Raw genomic sequence first — 20,986 nt, 5'->3', positions numbered from 1 at the left:
TTACATCAGTGCTTTTTATATAAACTCTGGAAAGAAGAACAAAAAACAAAATGAATGTCTGGCACATTAGATTTCTATATTTGCTTTAGGGTATCCAGGAATGACTTCTGGATATCAAACACCCACTCTTTTTTTTTTTGGTGTAGGGGGGTGGTAAATCTTATTTTCTCTCTCTCTCTCTCTGATTGTGCTGCTGTTAGTTAGGCCTGTTACCTTAGATTCAGCCTCATGACTTAAGAATTTAAACAGCAATCTGGCATTTCAGGCATGAGCATGAGGACTCAGGTCTGAACCACAATAACTGTTTCCTAGCTACAGAGCTTGAAAACCAGATGTTCAGATAGGAGGTAAGAGTAGAAATTCATATGGCAAATGTTAACCTTCGCTTCATTGTGCAAACTGTCATGCCCTCCCTTCATTTACAATTTTAAACATTCAGTAGTACAAGGTTAATAGATGATTTCAAGACCACATCTCTCACATTTACTTACCTTTTAACTTTCTAGTGCCATAGGTAAGGATGTGATGAGCCAACTGTTTAACCCAATACCAAGAAGTGACAATTTGTATAGTGGGGCCCATTAAAGTCAACCCTTACCATGGCATAGTATAATACCTTGCTGCAGCATAGAGGGGACAGTTGTTGCAGCATACTGTGACCTTAACAGCATCCCAGTGCAAGAGAGCAAGGGACTCACTGTTATCTGGTAGTGAGTTTCAGCTGGTCTGACCCATTCAATGTATCCCAGCTCACTACTGTCATAACCTGTATCTAGAAGGTGTCATGTAAGACATCAGTAGAAAGTGAACAACATACTGATCATTGATATTATTATTAAGGCTACATTTTAGTCATGGATATTTTTAGTAAAAGTCATGGACAGGTCACAGGCAGTAAACAAAAATTCACGGCCTGTGACCTGTCCATGACTTTTACTAAAATACCAGTGAATAAAACTTGGGGGTGGGGCGGGGGCTGCCCGGGGGCCCTGCGGGTGCTGGGGGAGGGCGTCTCAGGTGCTCAAGGAGGACAGCGGCGGGCAGCCCGGGACCCCCGCTGGTGCTGGGGGAGGGGTGGGCAGTGACCAGCAGGCTCCCTACCTGGCTCCGCGCCTCCCCCCACAGCAGCAGCAGAGTTTGCGTGTGGGAGGGGCAGGGGGTTAGGGCACAGGACGGGGTGAGGCGGGCTCTGGGTGGCACTTACCTGGGGGGGGCGCTCCTTAGAAGCGGCAACATCCCCCTCGCTCAGGTGCTAGGCGGAGGCATGGCCAGGCAGCTCTGCATGCTGCCTCAGCCTGCAGGCTCCGTGGTTCCTGGCCAATGGGAGCTGCAAAACAAGTGCTCTGGGTCGAGGCAGCACACAGAGGTGCCTGGCCAAACCTCTACCTAGCTGCTGAGCAAGGGAGATGTTGCTGCTTCTGGGGAGCCCCCCAGGTAAGCGCTGCCCAAAGCCCGCCTCACCCCATCCCGTGCCCCAACCCCTTCCCACACCAAACTCTCCTGCTCAGTGGGGTCATGCAGTGGTGGTGCGGGAGCCCAAGACCGCCCCAGCAGCGGCCTGTGCGCCTGGCGCAGGAATCCGGAATCCATGACTTCTGTGACAAAGTCGCAGCCTTAATTATTGCATCATGTATGGAGGACAAATTCAAAATTACAAACATATTCGACATTATGTTATCAAAGTGTGTCTGCCACGCAGGGCTAAAGTTACCCCACCCAAGACAAAGGAATGTGGTTTCTGGAAGGTATTTTGGAGGTACATTAAGAGACAATGGGAATGCAATTTACAGAGAAGGTAAATAGGAGTATAAGGCCAACAAGGGGAGGAGATAATTACTCAGCATCATGGCAAGGGGAAGAGATTACAGGAAACAGATCAATTTGCATTTAAACAAACACCAGCAGGGGAATAAACCAGCATGAAACTTCCTTCACCAGAAAACTCCATGTCACCATCCTCAGAGCATGAATTAACTTTTCTTTGGGGGTAACCCTCAGAAGAATCCATTTCAAATTTTGTATTTGAATAAAAATAATAAATGGAGTACTTGTGGCACCTTAGAGACTAACAAATTTATTAGAGCAAAAGAGATCCACTTCCGGGACACTATAATGCTAATAAGCGATGGTCATGTAAACACCACCCTATACCGGAAACCAACTGACCACTATACTTACCTACATGCCTCCAGCTTTCATCCAGACCACACCACACGATCCATTGTCTACAGCCAAGCTCTACGATACAACCGCATTTGCTCCAACCCCTCAGACAGAGACAAACACCTACAAGATCTCTATCAAGCGTTCTTACAACTACAGTACCCACCTGCTGAAGTGAAGAAACAGATTGACAGAGCCAGAAGAGTACCCAAAAGTTACCTACTACAGCACAGGCCCAACAAAGAAAATAACAGAACACCACTAGCCATCACCGTCAGCCCCAACTAAAACCTCTCCAGCGCATCATTAAGGATCTACAACCTATCCTGAAGGATGACCCATCACTCTCACAGATCTTGGGAGACAGGCCAGTCCTTGCTTACAGACAGCCCCCCAACCTGAAGCAAATACTCACCAGCAGCCATACACCACACAACAAAAACACTAATCCAGGAACCTATCCTTGCAACAAAGCCCAATGCCAACTGTGTCCACATATCTATTCAGGGGACACCATCATAGGGCCTAATCACATCAGCCACACTATCAGAGGCTCGTTCACCTGCACATCTACCAATGTGATATATGCCATCATGTGCCAGCAATGGCCCTGTGCCATGTACATTGGCCAAACTGGACAGTCTCTACGTAAAATAATAAATGGACACAAATCAGACGTCAAGAATTATAACATTCAAAAACCAGTTGGAGAACACTTCAATCTCTCTGATCACTCGATTACAGACCTAAAAGTGGCAATTCTTCAACAAAAAAACTTCAGAAACAGACTCCAAGGAGAGACTGCTGAATTGGAATTCATATGTAAACTGGATACAATTAATGTATGCTTGAATAAAGACTGGGAGTGGATGTGTCATTACACAAAGTAAAACTATTTCCCCTTGTTTATTTCCCCTCCTACTGTTCTCGTAAAGTGCTGGAAATGGCCCACCTTGATTATCACTACAAAAGGTTCCCCCTCACCCCCGCTCTCCTGCTGGTAATAGCTCACCTTTCCTGATCACTCTTGTAACAGTCTGTATGTTAACACCCATTGTTTCATGTTCTCTGTGTTTATAAAATCTCCCCACTATATTTTCCACTGTATGCATCCAATGAAGTGAGCTGTAGCTCACGAAAACTTATGCTCTAATACATTTGTTAGTCTCTAAGGTGTCACAATTACTCCTTTTCTTTTTATGGATACAGACTAACACGGCTGCTACTCTGAAACCTGTCAATAAAAAATAATGTAAGTTATAGATTTCCGGTTTCTCTACCTTTTATAGAGAATATAGTTTTCTAATCATATTGTGTCTTTATGCCGTCCTTGATCTCTCCATTCACTTATGAAGCTGTTGGCACATGGCATGCTCACAGCTCCAGCAAACTGGCTTCTCTTAATGCTCACCCCTAGGTAGCAGTGCTAGGAACAGAACCCAGATCTCCAAAACCTCAGTCTGGTGCCATGTACACAAGTCCAGCCTTCCTCTTTGAACAGTTCCAAACTGTTCACTTGGATTATTTGCATTCTGTTGTTTGTGGCATATTGTTACTCATCATTTAAGTCACAAGTATTTCTGCTTCCTGATGGACTGAAACTTTTTAAAAATGAGAGAACAACAAACAGGAAATAGTAAACAGAAACAAAAAGCAAATAGCAGATGATCCAGTGCAAACATTTGGCTGAATGATCATTTATAATGCAATCTATAAAATTCTTGGAATTGGCTAACTGCCATAAATAAATGGGCAGCTGTCTGAACACTTGTGAATAAAGAGACCCCCATGAATAAGGGAATGACCTTGCCATGCCTGAACACAAATAACGTGTGTGGTATTTGACCAGCACTAGCCAGCATTGCAAAATGAAATGCTGGGAATGAATTTATGAAAAGGAGGCTTCTAGCTGGCCTACAGATCATGACTCATAATAAAGCATATATTCTATTTTTATATATATTATATTCTATTTAGGCAAAAAGTGTATTCATTCCTTAGATTTCTATGAACAAATAGGCAATTTGTTCATACAAGGACTCCACATTCAACAGAATATTATCTTTCTACTCATCAAGGTTCTCTCTCTGGGAATGCTATATCTGTTCTGGTTCATTACAGCAATTCCCAGATCTCCCTCAATTGAACTTCTTTTCTTTCTATATACCAGAAGAGGTGGGCAGGCATTATAGAAACCAACTATTCTTCCACTGAAAAGATAACATGAAAATAGGAAAACATGTGAACCCTTCAACAAGAAAGAATAATGGAAAAAATAACTTAGATGTAGCTGCAAAATTAACCATTTAATGATGAGTAAACGAAGAGCCATATTTCCCATCTGCATATAGGTATGCAAGAGGAACAGATTTCAATTTTAGGAAAGGCTACAGTTGTGCAGCCTCTACCTGACAGCTGTCAGCTGCAGAAGGGTCAAGCAGAGGCCAGCCCTGATGAGGTCCTGATGGAGAATTCCCACTTTATTAGAGAATCACTATTTTGTCTCAAGAAGAACAGGAGGACTTGTGGCACCTTAGAGACTAACAAATTTATTAGAGCATAAGCTTTCATGGGCTACAGCCCACTTCATTGGATGCACAGAATGGAACATACAGTAAGAAGATTTTTATATATATAAATCTTCTTACTATATGTTCCATGCTATGTATCCGATGAAGTGGGCTGTAGCCCACAAAAGCTTATGCTCATATATATACACACACACATACAGATAAGTTGGAAGTTGCCATACAAATTGTGAGAGGCTAATTAGTTAAGATGAGCTATTATCAGCAGGAGAAAAAAAAACTTTTGTAGTGATAATCAAGATGGCCCACTTAGACAGTTGACAAGAAGGTGTGAGGATACTTAACTTGTCTCAGTTACATTGCCCCCACATACATCCCCTTCTCGGAACCCATGCCCTACTTGGCCTGCCAAATATGCATCAGCAATGAATCCATTAGAACGCCCCATGGATTCTAGGCCTTACCCATGGTAACATTGACTCTGCACTGTTTGGCTCTCTCTATCACACAGGCAAGCCAAGCTAGCTCTGTTGCTATGCTAACTTTGATCTTCCAGTCAGCTGTGCTCCTCTGACACCCCTGTAGTTCAGAGGATGTGTAGAGCAACCCAGTGCTATTCAGAACCATATTCACTTGTTCTGCAAGACAACCTGCCAGTTGTACCCTACCTCATCTGGGAGAATTAGTTGCATAGAGATGTTCCCTGACTCCTTCCTTCCTTGATTTTTCCTTCCTAAGCATAGTACTTTGCACTTGTCTTTCCTGCATTTCATCTTGTTGATTTTCATCTTTGTTGATCTTGACGACAGACTAAAACAACCATCAATCCATTATTTTTTATTATTTCATTATCCTGTTTAAGGACAAAAGTGTTTTAAGGGGCAAAATGTTTTGTAAATAAAAAAACAATCTACAAAATCTAACATGAACCAATTACTTTTTTTTTATGGGGGAGGGGGAGTAATTAAAATTCTTCTATAACATAGGACACCTCAAACACAGCAGCACCGGGCTAGCAAAAGAAGAGCACAAGGAGAAACTTACCAGTCTCATTTCACTGTCCAAGCTGAGTGAAATGTTAAAAGAGCAGTGGTGTTGCTAGACTGTTATTTCAATTTTGCCTAGATCCCTCAGTCACCATAGACCCTATTTTATCAGGTGCTGTACAAATATATACCAAAAAAAAAAAAGACAGTGGCTCTCCCAAAATCCAAAAAGACGGCATGGAGATGAGACAAATGAGAGAGGTGAGGGAAGGAGGATGGGAGAAGGTGCAAAACAGGATGCGTGCAAGTTTTACTCAACAGGAGCAATAGTTCCAACTTGCCTACCTGCCTTGTCATGACCAGGTTGTATCTGACTGTATGCATTGTGGAAGAGGTGAATTTTGAGGAGGAACTCCAAGGAGGATAAGGTGATGACTTCTCAGAAATTACCTGGGAACTTTTCCACTCAGCAGTGTGAGAGGAAGCTTGAAAGTGCTTGTTGAATAGGTAAGGGTGATAAGACATTTGTGTTTGAAGAGGTGGATGCTCCTGCAGGGATTCGAAAAGATGGGATAATATAGTTAAAGCAATGAGCTAGGAAGATTAATTTAGCAGTAGCAGCATCTTGAATGGACTTCACAGGGTGAATTTCCAGGCAATGAAGCCAGAGGAGATATTACGGTAATCAATGTACAAGATCAGGGCTTGGACAAGAGATTGGCAGTATGGGTAGAGAAGATAGATTGGATCTTGGAGAACTTCCACAGGAAGAAACGGCAAGACAGAGACAGCCTGAATGTGTGGGACAAAACAGGGCATGGTCAAAGATAGAGCAAAGACTATGAATCTGAGTAACGGAGGTTGGTGGTGTCCAGTATGTTAGAGAAGAGAGAGTAGAGGGCTGTCGGGCAAGAGATCACAAGGTTTCACTTTGGCCATTTAAGTTTAAATTTCAGTTAAACATCCAAGAGAAGTCAGAAAAACAGGTTGTGGTTTTGGTTTGGAAGGAGGAAGGCAGATTTCAGGTAAAAAAAAGAAGCTTTGAGTGATCAGCACAAAGTTGATAGAACTGTTTCTGTGACTAAACTACGCAGATATGGCTTGTAAAGGGAGAAGAGGAGGAAAGCAAAGACAGAGCCTTCTGGTACCCCCACTGAAACAAAGGGAGGAAAGGAGACTACATTGAATGAAAGGGTGAGGGAGCAATCCAGCAGCCAGAGAATGAGACATGGGTGCTAGAATGACCAGTCGCCATAGAACACTGCAATATTTAATAGTTGTAGCCGGCCTAGTTTAGATCTGCAAGTTAGAGGTTGGCAGGGTGGGGGAGGAGGTTGGGCTCACTTCTTTGAAAGAGAGATGTGGCACTACATGCAACTCAGGTCTCTGAACCATGACTGGAAAGTGGTATGATGTTTATTGCAGCTCAGTAATTCCAGATTCAATATGTTCTTTACAAGTACAAATGTCTTTTTCTAACTGCCAGCCCTGCACATTCAACCTGGGATTGGAATCTAACTGGCTTTCATTTCCCATGCAATCACTTGAAATAAAAATTCCACACGCTGAATGATATCCTCAATTATGCCAATACAGCCTCCGAGCATTCAATTTATGCCCCCAGTGACAGCTCTGTAACTGCACTGCATTTGACAAAACAGTCCAGCTCACACTCTCCTACTGGTGTTGGCTTTACAGTCCCAACGATCAGTAAACTAACTTTTGTAAGTACAGTGGTGGATATTACAGGCAGGAAGCAGCTCTGAGTAAGAATTTTCATGTGGTCAAACCTCAGAATAGAATCAGACCCTCAAAATACCTGTCCTAAAGGGAAAAGACCTCTTGGGTCGTGGGGAAGGAGGGAGGCTTGGAATAATGCACTGGGAGAGTGGAGGCAGGTGGCCTAGTGGAAAGAACAGTTGACCGGGATCTATTCCTGGCTTAGCCATTGGCCTGCTGGGTGACCTTGGGTGAGTCACTTCCTGTTTCTTTGCCTCAATTAACACACCTGTAAAACGGGGATAATGATGCTTACTTCCATTGTTAAAACACTTTGAGTTTACTGGTGAAAAGTGCTATGTAAAAGCATTTTATTCTTATTATTATGTTGTGAGATTTTGTTTACTTCCCCAATAGATGCAAGTGGTCGTGAATGTGTGTGTGTAAGCAAAGGAAATAAACCTGTTATACAGTACGTTTCCATTATTTAAAATAATTGAGAATAAGACAATTTTTTTAAAAGTCTGGTGGATGAGACATGGCATGGTGCTGACATGAGTGGTTCATAGAGTTGCCACAGCATACGCCAACCCACTATCTGCAGGTTAAATCACTTGGCAACAAACAAACCTGCCTCCTGGTGGATTTCAGCATTATACCACAGAAGAAATAATATGTCCGGGTATCCCAGATACTAGGGGTAGTCAAGGGGGGTGGAGGGGAGAGAAAGTAACAGATTAGGACTCTTCCATGGAAATGCAGGCTGCAGACCAAATTCAGCCCTGATTCATACAGGTGTCAGTGGGAGTTCTGAACACTCAGCACTTCTGAAAACCATTTGTGTAAGCACCAAGCTAGCCACGTCCAGGGCCAGTGTAACCACTAGGCAAAACTAGGCAGCTGCCTAGGGCGCCAAGATTTGGGGGTGCCAAAAAGCAGTGCCCCCCAATTTTTTTTTTACACTATTGCTCCCCGCGGAGGGACAGGCCGCTTGCAGCCATGTTAGCACCTACCTCTGCTGGCATCCTCTGCAACTGCGGGCCCCTCCGCCTCACCCCACATCACTGCCCACCCGCACCCCCCCACCAGCCCACAGCCGCCTCTTCCCCAAGCCACTGCATTGCTCCCTAGCCTGCTCCCTCTGGCTCTGGCAGTCCTGGACCCCCTGCCACAGCAGTGGCTGCTGCCCAAGGGCTGCTGGCTGCAGATTGGAGCGGGTGACATCAGCCCGCCTGCAGCTGGCCCTATTGACAGCAGTGCAGCAGCGGGAGGGGGGTGGGGGAAAAGGAAGAGGAGACCTGCAGGTGTGGATCATGGCCCTGCCAGAGGATACAGGGTTAAAGAGCTGCAAAAGTGTAACTGTCCTCAGCACATGCCACCTTCCAAGGCTTCATCCCCATCCATCCCTGCAGTCCTGTGGATCAGGTAAATAGAGCCCCTATTAGGGGAAAACTGAGGCAGAGAACAGGGACGTGACTTGCCCAAGGTCACCCGGGGAGTCATTGTCAGAGTCCTGCTTTGAACACAGGAGATCGAGGCTCTTAGTTCTGTGCTGGCTTGGACCTTTAGACCAGAGGCCTTCAAGCCCTGAGCTCTGCACCTGCCCACACAGGGTATTAATCTGGGATTCAGGGGCAGCACACTGCAAGTTTTCAGTGAAGAAACATGGCTGTCTCGAGCCCTTATGGCTACAAGGAAAATCTTCCAAAGGTGATGGGCATCTAGCTGACACAGTTCTGTCTGCCTGAGTTTGCAGCCAGCCTGGGACAACAGCTCTAGGAAATGTGGCAGTAACGGTTAAGTCTAATTACGACACCATCAGAGCCAGATTTTCATGTAACATGGGTGACCAGTTGCGTGGTGCACAACCACTGCAAATGTGCGAGCAACTCAGGTTAAGTGCAACTGAACCCTGGGCAGGCTGCAGCACGCAAGAGATCTTTGTTCTCCCACTAAATGACAGCAGATGCACCAGTAACTTTACTAGGTAGAAGTTTAGTGACCACATTAGGGCCATATCCTCCCCACTCCCAAAATTGGGCCAACCACCCCTCATCATTCTCCTGATTGCTTGTATTGTTATTGATGGGAGATCTGCTGTGGATTGAGGGGTGTATATGGACCTGCCTTTGCAGGCTCAGTCCTGGCCCAGCATTCGAAATAAATTGCCCTGAGCTTCAGAAGTACCGAGAACCCTGGAGTTCCCACAGACATCGGGGGAAATGCAGGTGCTCAGCATCTCTGAAAATCAGGCCCAGAATGACACTGCCCTGGGCCAGAGCTCTCTGAGTAAGGGGCTTCAGCAGCGATTGGTGGGGGGCAGAGTAAAGCAACCAGGACGGTCATAACGGAGGCTAGAACTCTGTCCTCGCCTCACACCTGTGGGAAGACAGGCCTTCAGACACCCCCTCCCGCCTGCATTGCACTTTCCAGCCCAGGAGCAAGGAACCATTTCACACCTTAGCACTGGGGGGAGCTGAAGCCTCGAACAGGGAAGTAACTTGCCTGAAGTCATCTAGTGAGTTGGTGCCAGGGTGGAGAATAGAAGTCAAGAGTCCAACTCCCAGCTCTGTGCTCTGATCCCCGAAACAGCCCTTTCCAGATCCATTGGGGGGAGGGTGGTGAGGGACTCTAGCCACGTGCAGGAGACCCAAGGCCATTTAGTTTCATTAAATATGTAGACTAAATAATGAAATTAATAAATTTTCAAGCCGAATTTTCAAGTTCATAATTCTAATGAACAATGCCACATTATGCAGTATTCATTTTTGAAAGTTTATAATAAGCGATGCTCCTGGGGGAGGAGGGCGCAAGGTGGAAGTTTCGCCTAGGGCGCAAAATATCCTTCCACCGGCCCTGGCCATGTCTAAATACATTGGTCTATAAGACCACATACAGGCATAATGCCTCTATAGACACACTGTTCACCCTTCACTGAAGTGTAATTAGCTCAGAGGTGAAACATAGCATCTCCCTAACAGTCACAGTGAAATTAATCACACAAGTGAAGAGCAGAAGTGAAGAATATTAGATTCACCACACTGAAAGAGGAATTTAGAAAGTCAGACTTACCCAAGTTAGAATTTAACTATGATACAGGGCTAAACCCCACAAAGTAATTTCATGCAAGGTGAAAATATCCACATGCGGCCAGAAAGCTCATGTCAAGTGTTAAAAAAGGTGAGGCTTTCAGGAAGAGCAAAAGCAGCTTTTGGTTCTACCTGTCCCTTCTTCCAATCAGCTAAAAAGAAACACTGGAGGTTGTGGCTGAAAAGTGGGATCGGGGAAAAGGAAACTGAGATGATTTCAATTTGGCCAGATGCAACATGTGCAATGAGTGACCTCTTGCTAGCATAAATAGAAACCCAAACAAGCAATGAAACAGCCTTCCTTGATTCAAAAGGGGTCATACTGAAGCAAATAATGGCACATACAGGAAGGATAAAATAACCCCTTGTTTTACACTGCAGGCGTGTAACAATGCCACTGCTCATCTGAGTGATGCTAATTAATTTTGAGCAGACCTATCATCAGTTACTGAGTCTCTCCCCCAGATTAAATGTAAACCAGCCTTGCACAAATTGAATGCTTTCTTTGAATATATAATTGAATTTGCAGAAGTGTGTGCCAGGGGGGTGTTTAAATAAGTGCACAAATACGATAAAAAAGGACTTCACGCCATTATATCTAATTCAGTAAGCAAAAATAATGGCAGGGCACATTCCAATTAGTGTTTGATTTATCTATTTTAACAAACCCAATTAGTGGAATGTTTTATAAAGTCATCCAATGTCAGTCATGGACTCACCAGATAGAAACAATACCTATAAAAGAGATTTTAAAAATTGATGGGAAGGCTCATTGGATTTACAGCATATCTTAACACCCACAGGAACAACATGGACTCAGGCATCTCTTCATCAAGGGCTTGTAGCATCCCCAGAAGAGAAAAAGAAAGAGCATCAGCAGTCTCATTCTTCCTGCTTCAGGTCTTTCCTCTTGTGGATAAACACTTATTTACTTTATTTTTTCCCCCTTTTAAAAAATATTGAGTATATGAATGCACAGAGCAGATCTAGAAGGGAAAAATTTACCGGGAGCACAAGTTGTTAAGCTTTCTCTAGAGGAAAATGGGATTTTGGCTCTCCACAGCTTTGCAAGAGCGTAGAGGATGAGGCTAGAGAAAGGGGCGAATCCTGCAGCAGGGATGTCCCGTAGGACTCTTAGAACAAGAACAGGATTGTTCTCTTTGACCATGAATTCTTTTCTCCTCTCAGCACACTCATGATCACAGAGCCAGAAGAGATGCACTTGTGCTATTAGAGCAATAAGGTCTATTGGAAGAGATTTTTGTTGTTTTTAATATATACAAATTTATTCCATGACTCACTTCAGAGGCTTTAGACAACTTATATTTGATACAGCATCCTTCATGCAAAATAGACAGCCATAGGGCTGTAGAATAAAGAAGAGGCTTTGAAGAGCTGAATTTGGAACTATGCATGCAGTGTTGACCTAAGTCACTTAGAGTGTATACAGGACTAATCCCTGGAGGGGAGCCCAGTGTATCCTCCCCTAGGAAGAGTAATGAATACTGCATATGCATTCTAGGGCACTCCACAAAGAGATGGACCTGAACCAGAAACCTACATCTAAACATACCTAAAGTTTGGGCATGTTCAGAATGTAGATCTGACTTGCATCTCCAGTTCCCAAACAAAGTATTCTTTCTGGTAATATATTTCTAGAGCACAGATGACTTACCATATCCAGAAAGGGGGATGGATTCCACCAGGGATGGGAAAATTGACCTTTTTATCCTCTCTTACCATTCAGAGAGAAAAAGAAAACCAGAGTGTACCTATGACTGCTGGCGCGGATGAATGTTTTTTCTCCCTTTGATGTACAGAGACAGACTGATAGGCTAAGTGCTAGATGCAAAGCCCATTGAAGTCAATAGAAAGATTTCCACTGAATTTAAAAGGGTTTGTTTCAGGCCTCAAGTGTGTTATAGGGCAGGAGCAGGGGCATTCATCTCATTCTAAAAGGTCACATCATGGCCACTGCAAGGACAAAATATGAGATTTGATGGACCAGTGACCAAAGTCAGAGAGGACTTTGTTCCTGCAAACAGTGCTAAGATTTTAAAATAGGCTGGCAACTCATTCTTGCATAATTCTACTTGTTTACCTATCACAGATGAGGGACTTTTTTGGGGCAGGTAAATAAAGTATTGTTAGTAAGTTTATCTTCATGCACCGATTGCCAAACACATACTGAGCTGATGCCGAAAGGAAGTCTTCAAAGGAGAACGAAAGTTGGCAATAGTGGGGGAGTTGGATTCAAAGTAACATCAGTCTTAGCTTAAAACAAACAGCAAAGCTTTTAAGGGAAGAAGTTTAAAGAAATGAATGAGCAACTATCTGAGAATAGGGCATGAGGAGTTCTGTAGAGATGGAACAGGAACATTTTGTTTTAGTGAAACATTTTCTCTTGCCTCCTATTTTGAAGGGCATAAGGAGGAGTATGTGGGAATTTTCCCTCAGAAACAAAAATTCCAATTTTGTGTAAACATTTTGAAGTACAACTTCAAAAATGCTTTGCAAAAACATTGCAATTTCGTCAAACCAGCATTTTTGAAAATATTTTTGGTTGTAAAAGTTTGACTAGCTATAGAAGCCAGCAGTTATGAGAGGATGGGTCTTAAGTGGTCCCAGTTCTCAAAGCAACATAATAATCTGACTGCATTTTATTCTTTTCTTTCTAGTTCCATGGTCTCTACTCTTCATTTTAAAATGGGAACCCTAATCAAGATGAGAAGTTACTGAGACATCAATATAGGTTTCAGTAGAGGTAGGGACAAGGTCTGCCAACTTCCGGGAGAGGATAAAAGGTAGCTAGACAAGCTAGAGAAGCAGCAGCCATTTGTAGTAGCAGTGATTTCCCAAAAATCAGAAGTTTTATAAGGGGAATTCAACTCAAGAGCTATCAAATGGGAGAACAATCCAGGTAGCAATAGGTTAATATTAAAGCCATTAATAATGGCAGTTTTGTTTTTAAATTTATTTTAAATTGGCACTAGAAAGATACCCTAAGTAGGAACACTTCGTGTTTTTGTATGGTATCAAAGCAGCTTCAGGAAACCATGTATTTTATACAGTAACTTCTGCAAAAAGAATTTCAAAAGCAATGCAAATTTCCAAAGGTTGGTTTAAAATGGTTCTAACTTGTTTTTGTTGTTGCTGTTGCTGGACCAGTTCATATAGGTTTAGGCTCAGCTCTTGATGACCATGGTACTACAGTGAATACACTGAGCACCTAGGTAGGGGGAAACAGGGCTTGCCATTCTCAAAAAGTGCTCTAAATACAGAATTGATGTGTTCTATTCAGCCCTCTTCAGCTTGACACCAGGGGCTGGGATTTTCAAGGGGACCTAAAGCAGTTAGATATCCAGTTCCCATTGAGACGTAATGAGAGCCGGGCACCTAACCGCTCTTAATCTGTTCTGAAAATTCCAGGCACAGCTATTCAGAAAGCACATGGGCTGGAGGTGGGCTGCAAAAAGCACTCAGATGAGAGTCTGTTCAGATGCATGCTCACAGGCTTAACATAGATATCAGCAATCAATTCCCTTGTAGTAATCAGAAATGTATTCTTACATCCTCAGATGTACTTTGAACTCTGTTTCAAGATCAGTCTATTTAAGTGCTGTAGGTATCTAGCTGGTTTTCTGGCCACATTCATGGCTCATTTTAGGCTAATTATACTGAAGCTTTGGCTGGGTTATTTGAGCTTGACAAATTAAGTATTGCTGGAGTCTCCAATCTCTCTGCACTTGGTGATCTCAACAATCCTGGAGTCTGCAATCGTCCCAATGAAACAGATACCTGTTGCCTCCCTCGCTACTTGACCTTTGACCATCCACTTATGATAAAGTCTGATCATGGCTCTTCTTTGGCAGTGATGACTCTTGCTGGCTCCTGGCTGTGATCACCAGTTCTCAGGGGGACTGGTTGCCCAGCTGTCAGTCTGGTCAGGGTTTGCCTTTCTGCCTTAGTAAACTTTGTCTGGCTTAAAAAAACAAATGAAAGAGAGGTAAACAAAACATTTAGTGTAGATTTGTGCGACTGAGGGAGTGTAAGAAGTAAAACTCTTCAACTGTCCAGAGTCAGTGATAAGGCAGTCCTCCTGGTGTGTTTCTAGAACTACCACCAGGCTAGATATGTATTTTATTTTCATAGTTAGCTTAATTTAATAGGTTTGGGGTTTTTTTCCTCTGTCTGAAGAGCTCTTTTGGCCATTACATTGCTCAGACTATTTTGATGAGGAAATGATGTGCTCAAACTCATACCGCAGGTATTGGCATATTCATGACATTCCACACTTACAAACAAGGGTTTAATGCCAACAATCAGAAATCTGGTCTTCCACGCCCAGCAACTTGATATTGGTCATAATCACCCATTTATTGCATGGTTTATTAATAGGAAGCTGTCAAGGTTCCTTCCCCACTCTGAGCTCTAGGGTACAGATGAGGGGACCTGCATGAAAAACCCCCTAAGCTTATTTTTACCAGCTTAGGTTAAAACTTCCCCAAGGTACAAACTATTTTACCTTTTGTCCCTGGACTTTATTGCTGCCACCACCAAGCATCTAACAAATATAACCGGGAAAGAGCCCACTTGGAAACGTCTTTCCCCGCAAAATCCCCCCAAGACCTACACCCCCTTTCCTAGGGAAGGCTTGATAAAAATCCTCACCAGTTTGCATAGGTGAACACAGACCCAAACCCTTGGATCTTAAGAACAATGAAACGCAATCAGGTTCTTAAAAGAAGAATTTTAATTGAAGAAAAAGTAAAAGAATCACCTCTGTAAAATCAGGATGGTAAATACCTTACAGGGTAATCAGATTAAAAACAGAGAGAATCCCTCTAGGCAAAACCTTAAGTTACAAAAAGACACAAAAACAGGAATATACATTCCATTCAGCACAACTTATTTTATCAGCCATTTAAACAAAACAGAATCTAACGCATATCTAACTAGATTCCTTATTTAACCCTTTGCAGGAGTTCGGACCTGCATTCCTGCTCTGGTCCCAGCAAAAGACACACACAGACTGAGAGAACCCTTTGTTTCTCCCCCCTCCAGCTTTGAAAGTATCTTGTCTCCTCATTGGTCATTTTGGTCAGGTGCCAGCGAGGTTATCTTTAGCTTCTTAACCCTTTATAGGTGAAAAGGTTTTTCCTCTGGCCAGGAGAGATTTAAAGGCGGTTAGCCTTCCCTTTATATTTATGACAGAAGCCATCCATAAATTTAGGCTGAAATTTTCAGAAGGGAACTAGGGGACTTAAGCACCCATCTCCCTTAAGCCCCTTTGAAAGCCTCAGCTTTGGGTGAAGTTTCTAATATTCATGTCCCCTAGTCAAATTCAAACAAATCCCTCCTAGTTTGAGACACATCCTCTATCTATAGGATTTCATGACCCTGAATCAACTCTTCTGTTTGGACTTTCCATCCACTGAGCTGCCATATTAGAGGAATTTATGCCATCAAGAACAAGTTGTTGTGGCCTCCCATTTGTTTTCAGTATCTAAATCCATAGAAGGTGCTTATATTTAAGCAAAACTAGGGGGTGGGAGGTGGGGAACAGTCTCTCCTAGGGGCAAAATGTTCACTTTTTTTTTTTTAAACTGAAAATGACAACAATGGCTTCAGCTGGGGACATAAATTTGCTCTTTTATCTGGCTCATCCTTGCAAAACTGATCATTTCAGCTTATGTAAAATGGTATCTATTTCAATATGAAACTCTGGAAGTCATGAAGTAGAAATAGGCACATGATTCATTAGATGAACTTCATACACATCTGTATTATTTTCATTTCAGATTCATATTCAACATGAAATGTGTGTCTTTCAGCTTTTGCACTATACATCCATTTCCATATAGGCTTTGAAGTAGCTTGTCTACATGCTTCTTCATTCACACACACACACACACACACACACACACAACATGCAACCACCAACACAGCTGTATGTATATCCTTGCCTAAATTGCCATTCTGAAGAAGTCATGTACCTAGTGAATGATGCATCTACTGACATGGTGCCTGGCTTAGTTAAATCTTATTTTAAAACTAGTGGATTTTCAAACAATGTTTGACCTGCTCAAATGCCTGGTTTTTTTCTTCCCAATGCCAGGCAAGGTCATATTCCAGCAGTTCCCTTGAGAGCTTATTGACCACAGATTTGGAATGGATTTTGCCAAAATGTTGATTGTCCTCAAACCTATGTAGATCCACTTTATAGCTATTATTGTTATATTTGAACAAGCAATTAAGCTATACTCCATTTATGTCTGGTTAGACCAATTTTTAATTCTTAAATTCACCGTTAGGGGGTCTCACTCTCTTTCTCTGCAAAGCTTCCCTAAGTCTTTCATTGTATTCTTTGAGAGTCCTAGTTCAAATTGAATCATCATCCATTACAACTTCAGTACCTAGTAATCCATCAAGAATCTATCAAATTACTTTCAAATACCTCAGGAGCATAATGCTAAATGTCATTTGTTTAAATGTATAATGTCCAAGTGACAAACTTAGAGCACGACTCATCTAACTTCACTTGCCAGAAAGCACGTCCTGCTTCTAATACTAAGAATGTCTTTGCTTCTGACAGCTTAGCTGTCACTACCTTAGTGGTTCAATGGTAACACCTTATTACTTTATTTAAATCACATCCACGATTGCATTGCTTTTTCAATATAACCCAGTGTGTAGGTTCTACCTTTTCAGTAATCCTATGTTTTCATATTAAGTTCAGTTTTCACTTTAACTGTTAAAGCAAATGGAATTTTGTTGGTAGATGGACAACTAAAGTTACTGGCTTGTCTATCCCAATCTGGTGGCCTCCATCCAGCCACCCTGGGTCTTGGAAAACATCCAAGAAGTCTCCTAACAGTCTCCATTTGATTCTGTAACATATTACAGCTAACAAACTTGTTCTCTAAAAGAGGTGGTACTTCTGCATTTACTAACTGGATAGTCAAATGATGGTGGTTTTTAAAAACTTTACACCAGTTGCTTACTACTATTCTTATGGCCTAACTCTGAGAAGAGTTCTTGTTTTCTTTACATTTCTGTATCCTTTCCTTAGTTATAATATTACATATTTTTCTTGCTTATTGTGCTCCAGTATCCAGTTTATAGTATTCATGTTTAGATATAGTTGCCAATTAATATTTGACTGTATTGGCAAAGCAGTTTGCTGCACAGTCACTGTAACTACAAGGTCTGCATCCAAGCTTTGCTCTTCTCTAAACATGTGGAAACTCTTCAGTTTAACTGTGCAGCATACTCTAGAAAGGATTATTTTGCCACATTACACTTGTGTTTTCGACCAAATGCAGAAGGACTTTTTGACAGCATCCGGGATCTTTGCCAATGTTTCCTATGGTAATTCTTCATTTTTCCTTTTTGTAATGATGCTACATGAACTAGCTGCCCATTCTGCACTGTCATTTAAATCCCAACTCCAAATCTTGCTAATTTCCTTGAGTTGGGTTGCTGTTAAACCAACTTCCCATAGCTATATGTACCTCTCTGAGGTTTCTATACATAATATCTTTTTTTTAAGTTAGGAGCAACACAGGAGTTACCTGGTTGAACTTTAAGCAAGCCACGCTGGTGTTGATTTATTCATATTACCCTTGATTATTAATAAAATAAATTCTCCCATAAGGAACACTTTCAGTGATTCCAAAACATATGCATAAACCTGTCACATCTCTAGCTTCTTTCTCCTCACCTTTAAAAGCAATATTCTTGCAATGCAGCCAGGGCTGCCACATGGAAAACAGTCTTTCTTGTATTAATGGTGCTTTACCATGGGGGCTTCAGAGAAGAGTATGTAGATGGTTGCTTAAAATAGGGGCATTTCCAGAAATCCAGTAGACATGGTGGAAACAAATTCTCCTCTTTTGAGGTCTTATCTTTTGACATGCAAGCTTCACAAGGGATCTAGTTAGGTTTCTTAGCACAGAAGCACAGTGCTCTGTTTCAGAGTAGCAGCAGTGCGCAGTGTGGGCTTAACTCTGCTCCCAGTAATGTCAATATGAGCAGAGTGAGTCCAACACAATGAGGCTTTTAGAAAAAGCCACCCATTTATTTCAGGTTTCCACTCAACCTTTGTCTGCTCAGGTTTTTGGAAACCTCTAGCTTAGACTGGGCATTCCCTGAAGATTAAACAATGGTATTAGCATAGTTAAATCCGTACTAACATGGCTGTTCCCCATGCTAGCGACACAACTCTGTACTTTTGCTCACAAAAAGATCCAGAGGTTTGCAGAAGGGAAGTAAAAACGTAAGATGGTAGATGATCCTTGTCACCGGCTCCTACTGGAGAGCCCCGATAGACGCCAACAGCCTTAGATGTTCCTGTGTCCCCAGGGTGAGGCATCTTGTTTTCATTTTTTATCTTTTTAGCATGTGTTTCATATTTTCTGGCAATAGGTGGAGCCATTGTTTCGGTCTGTCTGGACATGCTGTGTACATGCATGTCACAGGGTGCATGAATAGCCTAGCATATATAAGAGGGTGTTAAGAGCTCTCTGTGTGGTGGAGTGGAGACAGACTGAACAGGAAGAAAGGTTTGTCTGCCTGCAACTGGTATGTCTTGCTGGACCACCCAGCATGGAGTGAGAAGGGACTGAGTTTATTTACTTGCTGTACTGTAGCTCATGTTTGGATTCTCTTGTAGTTTTCAATGAAAGGTTAAAATCCACCTAGTCTCTCTCCAACTTGACTGAATTGCTCTGGGTGAATGGCAGCTTGCAACACAGCCAACAACTCGACCACACTTAACCTGAGATCCTAATGCCTTAAATTCTTCCTGATGAAGACTTCCATGCCGCAAATTGAACTCCACTGAATAATATTGACAGTTTAAAAAATAAATAATTGAATTCAGAAGAGCAGGTGTAATTAGGGCTCCAGCACTGTATGAGTCTCAACAGACTGAGTTTTAGCTGTAATGCAAATATCAAATATTAGCTACATACCAGTCGAATGTCTGAAGCCTGTTTAAAAATATAACCAGCATCCATTGTTGAATATCAACAATATGATTTTATTAGTCAATTAGTTTTTAATAATACACACTGAGTTGTGATGTTTATTGCATCTTGTTCAATTTAATATAGTGGTTATTGCAAGCTAATCCTAGTGGGTGGCTGTATAAAATATATTTATTGATGTTTAACAACTGTTATAGCTACAGGTTTGTACATTTATTTATTACAGGGCTGTTAAACCTCTGTAAATATTCCTGTACTCATTGCTGGTACTTATCTAACATTTGCTATTGAATTTACATTAAGTTCAGCCTGAAGGGTATTTAAAGACACATTTTTAAGTGTTTTCAAGTAAGCTAGGATCCTTATTCAATATGCAAAGAACAAGTTGACTCTGAAATGATTATGGTTTACCAGCTGTTTTGTTTTCAGGGACTCTGGGCATGCACTGGCTAATTTGGACTGGCAGTAGGTCAAGGGCTAGGCTCTGCAGCAAACGTTGCAAAGCTTACGGGAGTTAGAATGCCACCTGGTTACAGCAGGTCAGACAGTGAGGAGCCAAAAAGAAGCCAGAGACAAGCTCTGCTATCTTGGAGGTCTGATTTTTTTACCTCATTTGTTCCATCATATTTGCATTATTTGTGCCTCCCCCACCCATAACATACAGTTGCATGGCACTACGCAGAATGCTTTTTGGGAATCCCAGCAGAAGAAGGGTGAGCTAAGAGCCCAGGTCTCTTCCACAGCATGGCATGAACATGGGAATAATAGAAAGCTCTGCTCACTTTTGGCCTCCAGACTTGTATGTTGTGTTTGTAAATTCTCGGGGCAAAGTAGCAAAACAAACTAGCAAAAACTACAGTATATGCCAAGAGCAAATGAAAAGATCCTTGTCTAACAGTAGATATGAACTCTTCAAAATAGAGAGAGCTTCTTTCCTGTTGAACAAACTTCCCTGGCTGCAGTATGCAAGTGAGCTCACACAGGCAACAGAGTGTGTTTAAGTACAACCAACCACGGAGCTCCCACTAAAATGTATGATTGATCCATGGCACATGTTCAGAAGAGACCCGGCTGCTATTTTCCCCTAAATTTTATATTAAAGCATGGCAGCAGCTGGGAGGAAAAAAGAAAAAAAAGCATACCATAACATTAAGAAAAATTCAATTACCTCTATAGAGACACCTCAAAATTTAAAATGGGGAGAAAAAAAATCCAATAACCGAAGAGGGAACATTTTTATTGTCAATGGACAGAGCAAAATGCAACAATTTACACCTCTGCCCAGTTTGCTGAAACATGCTTAAACCCAGATAGTCTTGATAATGCTTCCTCTGTTCCCCTATCCCTTCCATCCATCTATTTGAAATGCCCTCAGCTGACTCTGGCCAATGACAAATCACAGGTAATCTACAACCACGACCATCAGGCTAATTCCAGCTGTTTCACAGCTGTAATCCTGCTGTTCATTCAGTTCATTAAGACGTTTGAAATTGTTTGCCTGCATCCATTTA

The 20,986-nt window shown here is 42.3% G+C and overlaps 1 protein-coding gene across 2 annotated transcripts in view; it reads right to left on the bottom strand.

Moving 5' to 3' along the window:
* PTPRT (protein tyrosine phosphatase receptor type T) overlaps positions 1-20,986 on the bottom strand; it is a 734,569-nt gene that overhangs the window by 537,569 nt on the left and 176,014 nt on the right. The gene's annotated exons all lie outside the window — the stretch shown is intronic.

Source organism: Lepidochelys kempii, chromosome 13 (genome assembly GCF_965140285.1).
Source record: "Lepidochelys kempii isolate rLepKem1 chromosome 13, rLepKem1.hap1, whole genome shotgun sequence".
Classification (NCBI taxonomy): domain Eukaryota; kingdom Metazoa; phylum Chordata; order Testudines; family Cheloniidae; genus Lepidochelys; species Lepidochelys kempii.
Note: the sequence above shows the minus strand (reverse complement) of the source record. Positions and strands in the feature narration are given on the sequence as shown.